Genomic DNA, 13,742 nt, shown 5'->3' with positions numbered 1-13,742 from the left:
TAAGACAAGAAGAGATAAAACTGTATGTACCACCATGTTTTAATTTAATTACAAGTTACTGCAGACCCAATGAAGGTTATGGGGGTTCCTCAATATATATAAGTGACAACCTAGGGTTAAGATATACTGTGCTTGATGTTATGGACATTTGTGTTAAAGGCATTCTTGAAGCGTCTGTCATGCTACTACCAACATTAAAACTCACAGTTATTTCAACATACCATTCTCCTGATAGTGATGCTGATCAATTTGTAGAGTGTTTAGATAGACTTATTCACCGTACAGAAAAATATACCAAACACAAGACAGTAATTTTAGGAGATTTAAATTTTGATGTAAGGAAAAAAACACACAAAAATACTAATTTGCTTATCATGCTAAGATCCCATAATCTCTTCTGTGCAAATTATAGTCCCACAAGACAACTTTCTTGTCTCGACAATTTTATCACAAATATACATAAAGATGATTTTGAATTGGGACTCCTTAATGTCGACCATCTGACAGATCACAAAGGTATATGGGTAAAACTAACAATTAAGGGGCTCCGGAAAGGCTCCAAATCATGAAAAGTTCAATTTTTACTTTTTTGCGTTTTCTGAATCTGCAGACTATTACCTTTTAATAGATATATAATTTATTCAATTCCGAAGACTACAACTATTTTTAAATTTTTTTTGAAATGTGTTGTACATGGGCGTGACCCACTGTGGCGCTGTTAAACTGCTGTCAAATGGTGTTATTATTAACGTCCGTGTCCATCAGGTACATTTTAGTGATGTGAGATAAATTATGTGTTGTGGCTAACCTGTGATGGTTCAATATATATCGCTGGTGTGATTGTCGATTGTTTCATGTTTATTTACTCTGCAGTTATCTCGAAAATATTCGTAATTAATTCTGTTTCTTGAGTCTCTGTTTTGTTGAAGTATAATAATGAGTAAAAGTAAAGTTATTAGAAATCCTCTGAAGGCTTTTAAGAAAAGGAGAAATGTTGGAAAGCCAAAGGTATTTAGAAATATGGGAATGAAGATAGGTTCTAACATGGTACGAGCGATGCTTGCTTTAGACAAGGAACGCCTTCGGGCTGCAGACAGGGCTGTAAAGAGTCTAGAATTATAAGCAAGAGTAAACAGGAGGAGGAACAAGAGGAAGCTGGAGGAGGAGTTTGCAGAGGATGAAGATAATCCATCCTATGGACCTGGAATGCACTGAAAAGTTAATCCAATCTTTGTCGCTCGATTCCCAAAACTTTTATTTTCTCAAACTAATTACGTTTTCTAAGGATATTCCAAACATATTTGTTTCAAACTTACAGCAAATGTTACACAGTACCTTCTGCATAATTTAACACAGCCTTTTTCCAAAAAACTGTATATTTTTGAATATATAAATAAAAAATTGCAAAAAAATGTTGAGAATTTTCATTACAATTGAAAAAAATCATATTTAATAACTGAACTAAAATTTTGTAAAATCCCTGTGTTAAGTTGTAGCCCATATTCCAATAAATAATCTGTAAAAAGTTCAACTTCCTACCTCAAATACTTTGTGAGGAAAGATGTAATTTATAAGCGTTATTTTAACATTGCAAGTATAGGGCGTTCCGGAGCCCCTTAATGAAACAATGGGGGATTGTGAAGCAACCCGGTATGTCAGGTTATTAAATGATAAAAGCATAAATAGCTTCAGGGATAAGCTGAATGTACTAAACTGGAATAATATAATATATGCTTCCAACAATGTTGAGGAGGCTTGTAGCAGGTTTGCTAGTACTCTATCTGAAATTTTCAATACCTCCTGTCCAATGGTTACCAAACGAAACAGAGCTATGGCAAGAAAGCATGGTAGAACTACTCCACATAGGTGGTTCACACCATATTTACAGAAGCTAAGATTAATGGCTTTGATATGCTATGATAAGGTAAAAAATGGTAGTGTTGACAATGCAATGTATGTTAGCCTCAAGAGACACTAAAGATCACAAATCAGATTAGCAAAGTGAAGAGCAAATGATATCTTCATTAAAAACTCCAATAATAAGTGTAATGCGTGGAGGGTCATTAAAGCAGAATTAGGTACAGGTAGTCATAGTGTAAAAGTTACAACTGATGTTAATGTCACCCCAGATGAATTTAACCTCTTTTTTATCAATGCAGCAAACCCTAATCCCTCACCTCCTCATAAGAAGAGTTCAAAATCAAATTCACAATCTACTTATATAAACCAGTTTTTACAAAACTTTGCTGATACTGTGCCAACCTGTAATTGGGGACATGTGGAAATAAGTGATGTAATTAAACCAGTGGCAAAGTTTAGTGACTCCAGATCAGAAGATATTTATGGCCTCTCAAATTCTGTGATTTAAAAAATAATCGACTTGATATCATTCCCTCTCTGCACACTCATAAACTGGGTATTTGACAGTGGCATTTTTCCAGAATGTCTAAAGAAGACAGTAGTAATTTCATTACACAAAAAGGGTGATAAAAACTGCACTAATAATTATCGTCCAATTTCTCTGATACCTATTTTTTCAAAAGTAATCGAATATTGTATACAAAAGAAAATTAACATGCATTTGTCAAAAAACAATGTACTGACTAAGTCTCAATATGGTTTTAGGGCCCAGTTATCAACAATTAATGCTGTTGAAAGTGTTGTTTCTATTGTGCAATCTTCTTTTGAATCCAAATTATCTGCTGAAGCCACACAAGTGGACTTAAGCAAAGCATTTGATTATGTAAACCACACAATACTGCTGGAAAAACTATGGTGTTATGGCATTAGGGATCGGGAACTCTCCCTCATTAAATCATATCTCAGTAATAGAAAGCAAACTGTAAGCTACAACGGTCAAAAGTCACAGCTACTAAATGTCACTAGAGGTGTACCCCAAGGATCAGTGCTTGGGCCATTACTGTTAATAATATTTATAAATGACCTGCCCAGCAATATGCCATGCAAATCTATGCTTTACGCAGATGATACAACTTTCATCAATTCAGGGAAGGACATAAATAAACTGAAGGAGCAATGTAAAGATTTTCTCAGATTATCCAATGTGTGGTTCGAAGCAAATGAGTTAGCTATTAACTATGAAAAGACTGTAAATATATCCTTCAGCTTATCCAATGCTGACGTTGAGTACTCTTCTACCAAACGTCTTGGCATATACTTAGATACGAAATTAACCTGGCAGAGTCACATAGACAACATACCTCGAAAGCTTTCGCGATTTATCTATCTACTGAAAAAATTACGCACCTGTGTTTCTGAAAGCCTACTGATTAATTCCTATTATGCATTCTTTCATTGCCATATTAGCTATGGTATTCTTCTATGGGGTAATTCTCCATGGTCAAGGAAAATTTTTATTTGGCAGAAGAAAGCCATCAGGAGCATCTCTGGGATTACCAAAAATAACGTATCATGTAGGTCATACTTCAAAGAATTGCAGATAATGACAGTCCCTTCTCTTTTTATATACAGCTGCCTTTTGTCAAACATTTAAGATAGACATACCAACAACACAAAACAGTTATGAATACATGGGAATAAGGCTTTTCAATACATTACCTGTGCAGGCACATTGTGCCTCTCTTAATATACACTCCTGGAAATGGAAAAAAGAACACATTGACACCGGTGTGTCAGACCCACCATACTTGCTCCGGACACTGCGAGAGGGCTGTACAAGCAATGATCACACGCACGGCACAGCGGACACACCAGGAACCGCGGTGTTGGCCGTCGAAGTGCGCTAGCTGCGCAGCATTTGTGCACCGCCGCCGTCAGTGTCAGCCAGTTTGCCGTGGCATACGGAGCTCCATCGCAGTCTTTAACACTGGTAGCATGCCGCGACAGCGTGAACATGAACCGTATGTGCAGTTGACGGACTTTGAGCGAGGGCGTATAGTGGGCATGCGGGAGGCCGGGTGGACGTACCGCCGAATTGCTCAACACGTGGGGCATGAGGTCTCCACAGTACATCGATGTTGCCGCCAGTGGTCGGCGGAAGGTGCACGTGCCCCTCGACCTGGGACCGGACCGCAGCGACGCACAGATGCACGCCAAGATCGTAGGATCCTACGCAGTGCCGTAGGGGACCGCACCGCCACTTCCCAGCAAATTAGGGACACTGTTGCTCCTGGGGTATCGGCGAGGACCATTCGCAACCGTCCCCATGAAGCTGGGCTACGGTCCCGCACACTGTTAGGCCGTCTTCTGCTCACGCCCCAACATCGTGCAGCCCGCCTCCAGTGGTGTCGCGACAGGCGTGAATGGAGGGACAAATGGAGACGTGTCGTCTTCAGCGATGAGAGTCGCTTCTGCCTTGGTGCCAATGATGGTCGTATGCGTGTTTGGCGCCGTGCAGGTGAGCGCCACAATCAGGACTGCATACGACCGAGGCACACAGGGCCAACACCCGGCATCATGGTGTGGGGCGCGATCTCCTACACTGGTCGTACACCACTGGTGATCGTCGAGGGGACACTGAATAGTGCACGGTACATCCAAACCGTCATCGAACCCATCGTTCTACCATTCCTAGACCGGCAAGGGAACTTGCTGTTCCAACAGGACAATGCACGTCCGCATGTATCCCGTGCCACCCAGTGTGCTCTAGAAGGTGTAAGTCAACTACCCTGGCCAGCAAGATCTCCGGATCTGTCCCCCATTGAGCATGTTTGGGACTGGATGAAGCGTCGTCTCACGCGGTCTGCACGTCCAGCACGAACGCTGGTCCAACTGAGGTGCCAGGTGGAAATGGCATGGCAAGCCGTTCCACAGGACTACATCCAGCATCTCTACGATCGTCTCCATGGGAGAATAGCAGCCTGCATTGCTGCGAAAGGTGGATATACACTGTACTAGTGCCAACATTGTGCATGCTCTGTTGCCTGTGTCTATGTGCCTGTGGTTCTGTCAGTGTGATCATGTGATGTATCTGACCCCAGGAATGTGTCAATAAAGTTTCCCCTTCCTGGGACAATGAATTCACGGTGTTCTTATTTCAATTTCCAGGAGTGTATTTAAAAGTAAGACTGAAAAATGGCTGAAAGACAAAGCTTTTTATAGTGTTAAAGAATTTGAAAACTCTTCAAAAATAGACCTGATTTATGAAACAACTTGTAACTCTGTTTGAACCTCTTCCTAAGCTTTTTTTGTGTCTGGAGTTCCACATTTAATTGTTAAACATGTGGAGAAATCCTTATCTATGAAATGTATTTTTTTATTATGCACATTCTTTAAAATGCACACTTTAGTTATGTGGGATATCTTTATGTATCAAATGTATTCCTTTATTATGTATGTTCTTTTAAAATGTATACTTTAGCTTTGTGTGATACCTCACAATAGTTATATTTCTTAATATGTAAATTGTACATTACTCATGATGATATGAATTGCATGTAAATGCTTAAAGATGGATAAATAAATAAATAGACTAAATTGCTCAACAAAATATCTGTTATATAGAATCCCCAACGTTAAAGTTAAGTGCCAAAGTATGTCACACATATACTCAATCATTCTCACTTACTGCCAACTTATGATCTATGTACTTATGTACTTCTATACCAACTATCTTTTAAACAAAACAACTCATTTGAATTAGGCATGTTTCTGTTGTATTATTAGTTCTATAGCCTACTATCTACACGCAAATGTTGCCCATAAACCTGTCTCATAGAAATAACATATCATAAATATAACCATAATACACAATTGATAAGTAATTACAAACATTTAACTCTTGACATCCTTTCATGGGCTTAAGGCGTATGGGTGTGTTGGAACAATCTCAGATACACTCTGCATCACTGACTTATTTTACCTTTCTTTTTCCTGTTTTCTTTAACCATTTCCCGCCCAACTTTGGAAGGAGCTGCTGACAATAGGGGCAGCGCTTCTGATTCACCTTTAAATGGCCAGAGTCTACTCATATGGACAACTGTGTTTTGGATGGCATCAATGGAGGATGTCATTTCGACTACCTGATAGGACCCTTGGTACTGGGGTATGAACTACTTTGTTGTCCCCTTCGGAATGTGAGGGTTAGGTAGCATAACGCACTGACTGACATGATACTTTGTTAATTTTACTTTTTTATTGAGAATGTTTTCCTGTCTTCCTAGTGATTTTGCACTCTTTCTTTGCATCTGATGCTGTAGCTCTTTTAGCCTTTTAGTAATGTCCCAAACAGAGGATACAACCTTCCTAGGATTGAAAATGATGTCTTAGGCCAGTCTTGTGTTGCTTCTTCCAGTTGGTGGTAGCTACTGCGTAAAATCTGAAGTGGTGAAGTAATGGGATTTGCCCAGATTGTCCAATGTCTCTCCAATGCTAGACATGGTATATTCATGTGACAATTCGCTGATTTAGATATCTGTAATCACATCAGAACCTTTAAGCATTTTTCCCACCTCAGGACTTTTGGGCATGATTACTGCTGGGGCTGATGAGGGGCTAGTACTTTCTTCCATGATTTCATCCTGAAACTGATGGTTTATGAACTCTTCCACTACCAGCTGCAAACAGTGGGGAACACAGTATGGTTTCTTGTATAATGGCAGCTCGTTCCAAGTGAGAATTCTCCTTAGCTGGTAGTGGTTCAGGTGGATTAAACAATCCTGCATACTATTCTAATAGCTTCTCCATATGTACTCTCTCACGTCCCTTCAGATGCAACACTTTTCCCCTCGGTGCAACTAAATTGACAAGACTGTTCTGGTTTTAATTTTCTGCACTGAAATCTCTTTCTAATTCACCCTCTTAAACCTCTGAGTTATCTGTCAGGGTTCTTTTGGATAGCCTCTGCCCCTCTGAACTAAAATTATGTATACAGATGGGCACTGCTTGGCAACTGCACACATGTCAAACTTCGTTGTAAAAGAGCCTTGCATCTGATCCAATATCTCATTCTGTGTCAATAGCTCTATCATTCACAAAGTATTAACTGGTAGATATTAACTGGTAGATCAGCACCTTCATTCATCCAGACCAGATTTCCTGTACTTTCAGTATCATATCCCCCGAGTCAAGTCTAAGAGGCCGTGTATGCAGTTTCACCTGCTTACACAATGTCTTGGGTGTTCCTTGTGACAGTTCACCACTTTCAAGCTTAAAACTGTGACAGAATAATGCACCATGCAGCTCTACCGTATGCTGCTGCAGAATGACCTTAGCTTTATGTTTACTCACGATGTACGTACCCAGAATGATGTTGTAGCAAATGCCTCAGGAAGGCAGAACTTCCATACATATTAAGAAGTCTGTCTCTCCACTAAGAAATCCATCAACATGGAACCGAGAGAATTCACAATTTTACTCCCCCCCACCATTTAACCTACAGTGTGGTGATTTCAGATTCACTGCACTCAACATACTCTGACTAGCCACAGATACCCGTGATCCTGTATACAACAACTAACTGGAATAGACGAAAGTCTGCCACTGATTTTGCAGTGAGATGTCTTGTGGTCAAACTTATTGGGAGCATTGCATAGTGGTACACCATCCCCTGTCCATTTAGTTTAGGGGTGTGAGTGTTACAGTGATTCCACCACCTATATGCCTGTGGACATTTTTTAAAAGTGCCCCACTTGCATGTGTGCCACAGCACAGGCAAGAGGGCTTTTGAGCCCAGATTTGTCAACATAAACTGTTGCTAACCAGTTATTGTCTGTGATACTGTAGGCACCCACACCTCTAGCCCATCTTTCCTGCATCTTTCTTTGCAGCCCAAACCATAAGGCCTGGGGTGGGCCAAATACACTGTTCCCACCCCAGGCCTTATGGTTTGGGCTGCAATGAACTACAACTCTCGTTTACCTTTGGTGTTTCTGGAGGGGATGCTACCAGCACTCAGTGCAGAATGTTGCATGACCTGTTCTTTTCCCGTTCTTGTAACAGGAAGGTGATTACTGTACCAACATGATAATGCCTGCACACATACTGCCCGTATAAGTCATCGTGCTCTGGAAGACATGCAACAAAATCGCTGACCAGCACGATCTCCAGACTTGTCTTCAATTGAGCATGTGTCGCATATGGTGGAACGAGAAGTGACTTGTGCAACTCATCAACCAACAACTCATACATACCAAGCGAACAGCTCAAGCAGCTGTAGCATGAGATATTCCAGGACAGTATTTGCAATCTGTAGAGTTGACTGGAGGCTAGAGTCAGCACCTGCATTGACACCTGTGTACAAATATGGGTGTTTCAGCTTGTATCAATACCTGGTACCTCAAAACCATTTATGCTATTGATCTGTAAATGTAATCATTTCATGTACTCCATATGCACTGTTACAACACTATATCTACAGTGAATTTGGAACCTCTAAAACAGTATACTACATTTTTTCCTGTAGTGCTTCTTCCCCACATTTAGAGGAAAAATTGTGTCACCATATGAAGCAATACCAGCATCAAGGGTAGGTGAACACATGCCCAAAACCCTTCTTTTACCCTTCAAACGACTGACTTCTTTACACAAAACTTCACTGTAAGATTTGATCTTAGCTATGTCATTTAGAAGATGCTGAATTGCCGTCTGGGTTGTTATTTTCTCAGGGACTGCTATTTCACTCATACCTATAACTACAAACATGTACTATAACCAAAATAGAAAGGCAATGGCAAACACAATGAAACAGACCCTAAATAGAACACTTGTTCCTGGCAATTACTTAAAAACTTGCGCCAAACGGCACTGCTGCTGCACCTCCTTTTTTCAGAACTCCTTTGCACAACAGTTTCCAACTCCAGCAAGTATCCTGACACAAATATTGTAATAGGATTTTACTGAAACGAAGGAGTGGGTGAGTGGTTCTGTGCTGGAGGTAGGCAGTGGATTGGGTGAAGAAGGTAGTCAGTCAGTTGATAGAACACTTTATTGATGAGCACAAACATACATGGTTCAGCACATTTGAAACAAACAGGTGGCAGGAGGTGATCCTCAGACCCCAGCACCCTGGTAAGGGCTTGCCGAAGCAGGCTTTTGCAGTGGACAGTGGCAGCATCCCAGCTACTACTGCATGCTGGCAGATGGCAGCTGACAGTAAAGGAGAAGTGATGCAGCATTGAGGTGGCGTCCCTGTGCATAGGATGAACACTCAGGCAGCAGTCATTGGTTCATGGCCCTTTGGAGAAATAGTCGTAGATGTGGTGATGAACGATACAGATTCTTCGTCATTGTATGGCCCAGATGTGACGACTTGCAAATGGGTTGTCCCTGCTGGTTTAAATCCAGTTTCCACATATTGATACTGACATTTGTGAAAGGTCCCCTGTATTGAGGCCACACTGAAACATCTGGCGCAGGGTTGAGAGCCTGGTGTGCCGTAATAGGTAGTTCATGCGACAGGAGTCCATGTGACATCCCTCACATAGACATACCTTTTTCAGAAGCCATTTCTGCTGATGCTGCTGAGCTATCAGGGCATTGGCCGGTAACTGCAGCCTTTTGTCGATTGCTGGGCTTTGTTCCCAGCTGTCAATGTTTCAGCCATTACGTAAATTAATATGAAATGGGATTTCTTATATGGAACACAGATAGGACAAACTTGTGTTGAAACTATGTTTGAAAGATTCTTTGTCAAATATACTGATGTGTCGTACAGTTGTTCACCTCTGAGAAAGACTGAGTGTTTGTGTTGTCCTCGTCATTTCATCCTCATCATCATCATTTGTAACAGTGGCTAGTTTAAACTGTGTAAAAATATAGGACTGTGTAAAAAATGTGATCGCTCAGTTGAGCGCCCCATAAATCAAAAATCATCGTCACCTCTAAGAAAGACTAATTTCAAAGGTAAGCTTAAAACAAAATTACCGAACTGGCATACCAAAGAACGTGAAAGCATTAGGGAACAAATGCTGGTAATGCTAAGTGTACATAAAAATAGTGTAAGACAGACATTACACAGGCTGACATAGATTCTAGGACATGCCTGATATATATATATAAAATTTTATACAACTAAGCTTCTTCATGTGAAGAAGTTAAAGTACAAAAGATTTGTATAAACTGCTCCAAAGAAGTGCAAAGTGACATGGCAGATTATCACACAAGAACTGTCACTTGAACCTGACCAACTGAATGAGTTCCTCATGTCTTTGGTGAAAGAAACTGGAAAGAGAATCAACCTAGCCAATATGTCTGCAAATGAACTATGTCACAAGTAACTACCACTGAAACAGACTCAACTGGTAAGTCATCACATCCACAGCTATAAAAAAATTCTGCAACTCTAAAACTATGGATAGTTGCTGGTGATCCAAGCATATTATTAAGAAAACTACTCATCTGATCTGTGAAAATTCAACATACATTTTTAGCTAATGTCTTCAGTTTGGAATTTTCCTTGAATCATTAAAAATTTCGAAAGTTATACCAATTTTAAAAGGAGGATACCAAAATCTCCCCTAAAGTTACAGGCCTGTCTCAATAGTTCCTATAATTTCCAAAATATTTGAAACACTCATATAAATCAGCTAAGTGATTTTTTGAAGAAAATTACTTCCTTTCAGACAATCAGTTTGGTTACAGATGGGGAAAAAGTACCACTTCAGCAACTGTTAACATAGTAAACCAGATAGTCACTGCTTTTCAAAATAAGAACACTGTCTCACTTTTTCTGTGTGACCTGAGTAAAGCCTTTCATTGTATGCTGCATGAGATGTTGCTTGAGAAGCTTGATTTTATGGGGAACATAATAAATCAATAAAAATACTAATTTCATATTTAAGTAGCAGAAACAGTATGTCTCAAAGAGAAGCAGACATTCTCTGGCGAAAACTGTTGAGACAGGTTTACCACAGGGATCAGTTCTTGGACTGTTCTTTTTCATAATAGCAATCAACAATTTGCCACATCATGGTCGCCCATCTGTGATCTTCTATGCTGATGACACAACAATAACTCCAACTCATCAAGACAGCTCAGTATTACAACAAATGTCACTGGAATCATTAGATGCTGCATTGAAATGAATCTACTCTAACAAACTTCTGTGCAACGAAAACAAGACCCATCATACCCTGATAGGACTGTATAAAATAGAATGGTTAAATTTTTTGGGTTCCATATCGACTCCAAGTTGAACTGGGGAGAAAACATCAGTTATACCTCCACAATATAGAAACTGAAAGATTTGGTTTCTTCAGAATATTTCAGATTGACCTATTTTGGTCTGTTCCAGTCTCACATTTCGTATGGACCGCTGGTATTGGGGACTGCACATGTATAAGCGTCACAAGGAAGATACACAAAAAGTAATACGAGAAAATGTGTAGGATGCGACCATTGTTGATCTCTGTTTCGTAAAATTAATATACTTACTATTGTAAAACTGTACACATTTTTCTCATCACTCACTGAACATTAATCTAAATGCAAATGAATTTCAAGTACAGGGTGGTGCATGATAAGTCACCCGATTGAATTTTAATCCTACAAGTATACTATTGGGGCAATAGCTTTCAAATTGTACACTCAACTTCGTGCAGTTCATGGAAATTACACCAGATGTCGTTGAGAGTTCATCGCTTCCGTTGTGAATCTGCTATTTCAGTTTGCCGTGATGGCGGCCAAAGGACGGTTGACTGTTGCACAAAAGATGAAGACTGTGTTACTGTTCGCAGCGATGAACAACATTACATTGACACAGAGAAGGTTTTGTGCCCATTTTAGCACACGCTGAGCACCCCGCCCACAGATTTCATGAAAAAGTTGAAGGTACTGGATCTGTTTTAGAGTGTCAGTGGCCACATGCACGTCCCATACATTCGCTGCAAAACGTTGAAGCAGTTTGAGTGGCTTTGACTCATAGTCTGAGTAAATCAACAAGAAGAGCCAGTGCCAATTTGAGAATTTCACGCCAGTCTATACGACGAATTATGCAATCCAACATTCGTTTGTATCTATACAAGATGACTGTGGCGCATAAGCTTGCTGCGAGAGGTAAAGAGTGCAGACTGCAGTTTGCAAGGTGGACAGTCGAGCAAGACCAAGAGGCAGTTGTCACACGACTTACGGTTTTCTGATGAAGCTTATTTTTATGTGAGCGGTGTTGTGAACATCTATGCGCACGGCAGCTTCCACAAATTATCCACACAAAAGACGCCTATGGGGAGAAAGTGTGCATGTGGAATCAAGCGATCCGTTCTTCTTCGATGCTACAGTAGCCAGTGAATGCTAGTTACAAATTCTGCGAAACCAGTTCTTTCCTCAACTCATGGCCTCAGGTCTTCCATTGCAGACACAATGATTCATGCAGGATGGAGCAGGCCCTGTACTGCCAACGTTGTTATTTCCTACACGAAAGACTTGCCCTTAGGGTATTGTCAAAAATATTTCCAGAACATTATGCAGGAGGATGAATGTGGCCGCCCCACAGCCCAGCCATTAACCCATGTGACTTTTTCCTTTGGGGGCTCCTTAAAGAGAAGGTGTACCACAGAAAACCTGGAAATGCGGTGCAACTTAGGACCATCAATGTGGAGTTATGCCGTGCCATTCCAGAAGGTTTGTGTTGGGGAGTCATCACAAATGCATGTGTACCACTTGAAGAATCTGTAAACCAAAATGGCAGTAATATTGAGTACGTGATTCATTAGTTTGTATTTCCAAGCTGTATTCTTTACTTCTACATCAATAAATTACAAATCTTGTCAAAAACAAAAGTGTTATTCATGAAACAAATCAGGTGACTTATCATGCCCCACCCTGTAAGAGGAGCTATCCTGTCAGAAAGGTCACAGTTCGTAGTAATAGACGGAAAGTCATCGAGTAAAACAGAAGTATTTTAATAAACATTTTTGGAACAGTGATTAAAATTTTTAAATTTTTTGTTTTGTTTTTAAGTCTTAATCACATGACGTATGTTACAAGAACATAGGTGACCGGTTTCGGTCATATCACATGACCATCATCAGACCCATGGCATCCTTCAAAGATGGTAGGTGGAGCATTCTTCTCAGTCGCTGGCACCATACTGATCCACTGTTCAAAGTTGTCTGCATGCACACTGTTCATACTTCGGTAATCTGCAATGTCTCTATACACAGCCTTAACACAAGGCAGCCATCTGTTCAGTCTTTCCAAAACAATGGATAGCACCATCTGTAGATCGAAAAAGTTTTGAATCGTGGAGAGCTGTAAATAAATGGATGTGTCATCTGATTCCATGCAGAGTGCAGCCATTGTACAGTGTTGTAATGGATAGAGTTAGAGCAGCACAGTGAACGTCTGGAGGAGGACGGCTCGGATGATAATCAGCAGTCAACTGCTGCTTGATATACACTTTTGCACGACGGAGTTCATCCCATACCACCTCCGTAAACCGCAATTTAGTACTTTTAGCTGCATTCTCGATCTCTATCACAATACGCCAATGTGGTCGCTTCTACACCAATATGTAAACGTTTCGAACCATTAGCTGTTAAATCATACACTAAAGAGAAGAATGGCGGTGCATAAGGCTTAATTGGTTATCCTGCCAGCCATTTTTGAAATTCACAGTCAATTTTCCACCTCACAAGAGACTCTGTGCAACTAAGACTGCAGATCTGCTGGGCTCACCTTATATCCCCATTGTGATCAGGTGCTGCGTTCCTATTGGCTACTGTCAATTTCTGATGCCTCTGGTGGCCTAATATTGAATTAGATGAGTTGTTTGGTTCTCTGGATTAGAGGAAGACCTCTCTTGTGAGGCTAATGTAAGAGTAGGG

Source organism: Schistocerca nitens, chromosome 1, assembly GCF_023898315.1.
Source record: "Schistocerca nitens isolate TAMUIC-IGC-003100 chromosome 1, iqSchNite1.1, whole genome shotgun sequence".
Lineage (NCBI taxonomy): Eukaryota > Metazoa > Arthropoda > Insecta > Orthoptera > Acrididae > Schistocerca > Schistocerca nitens.
Note: the sequence above shows the minus strand (reverse complement) of the source record.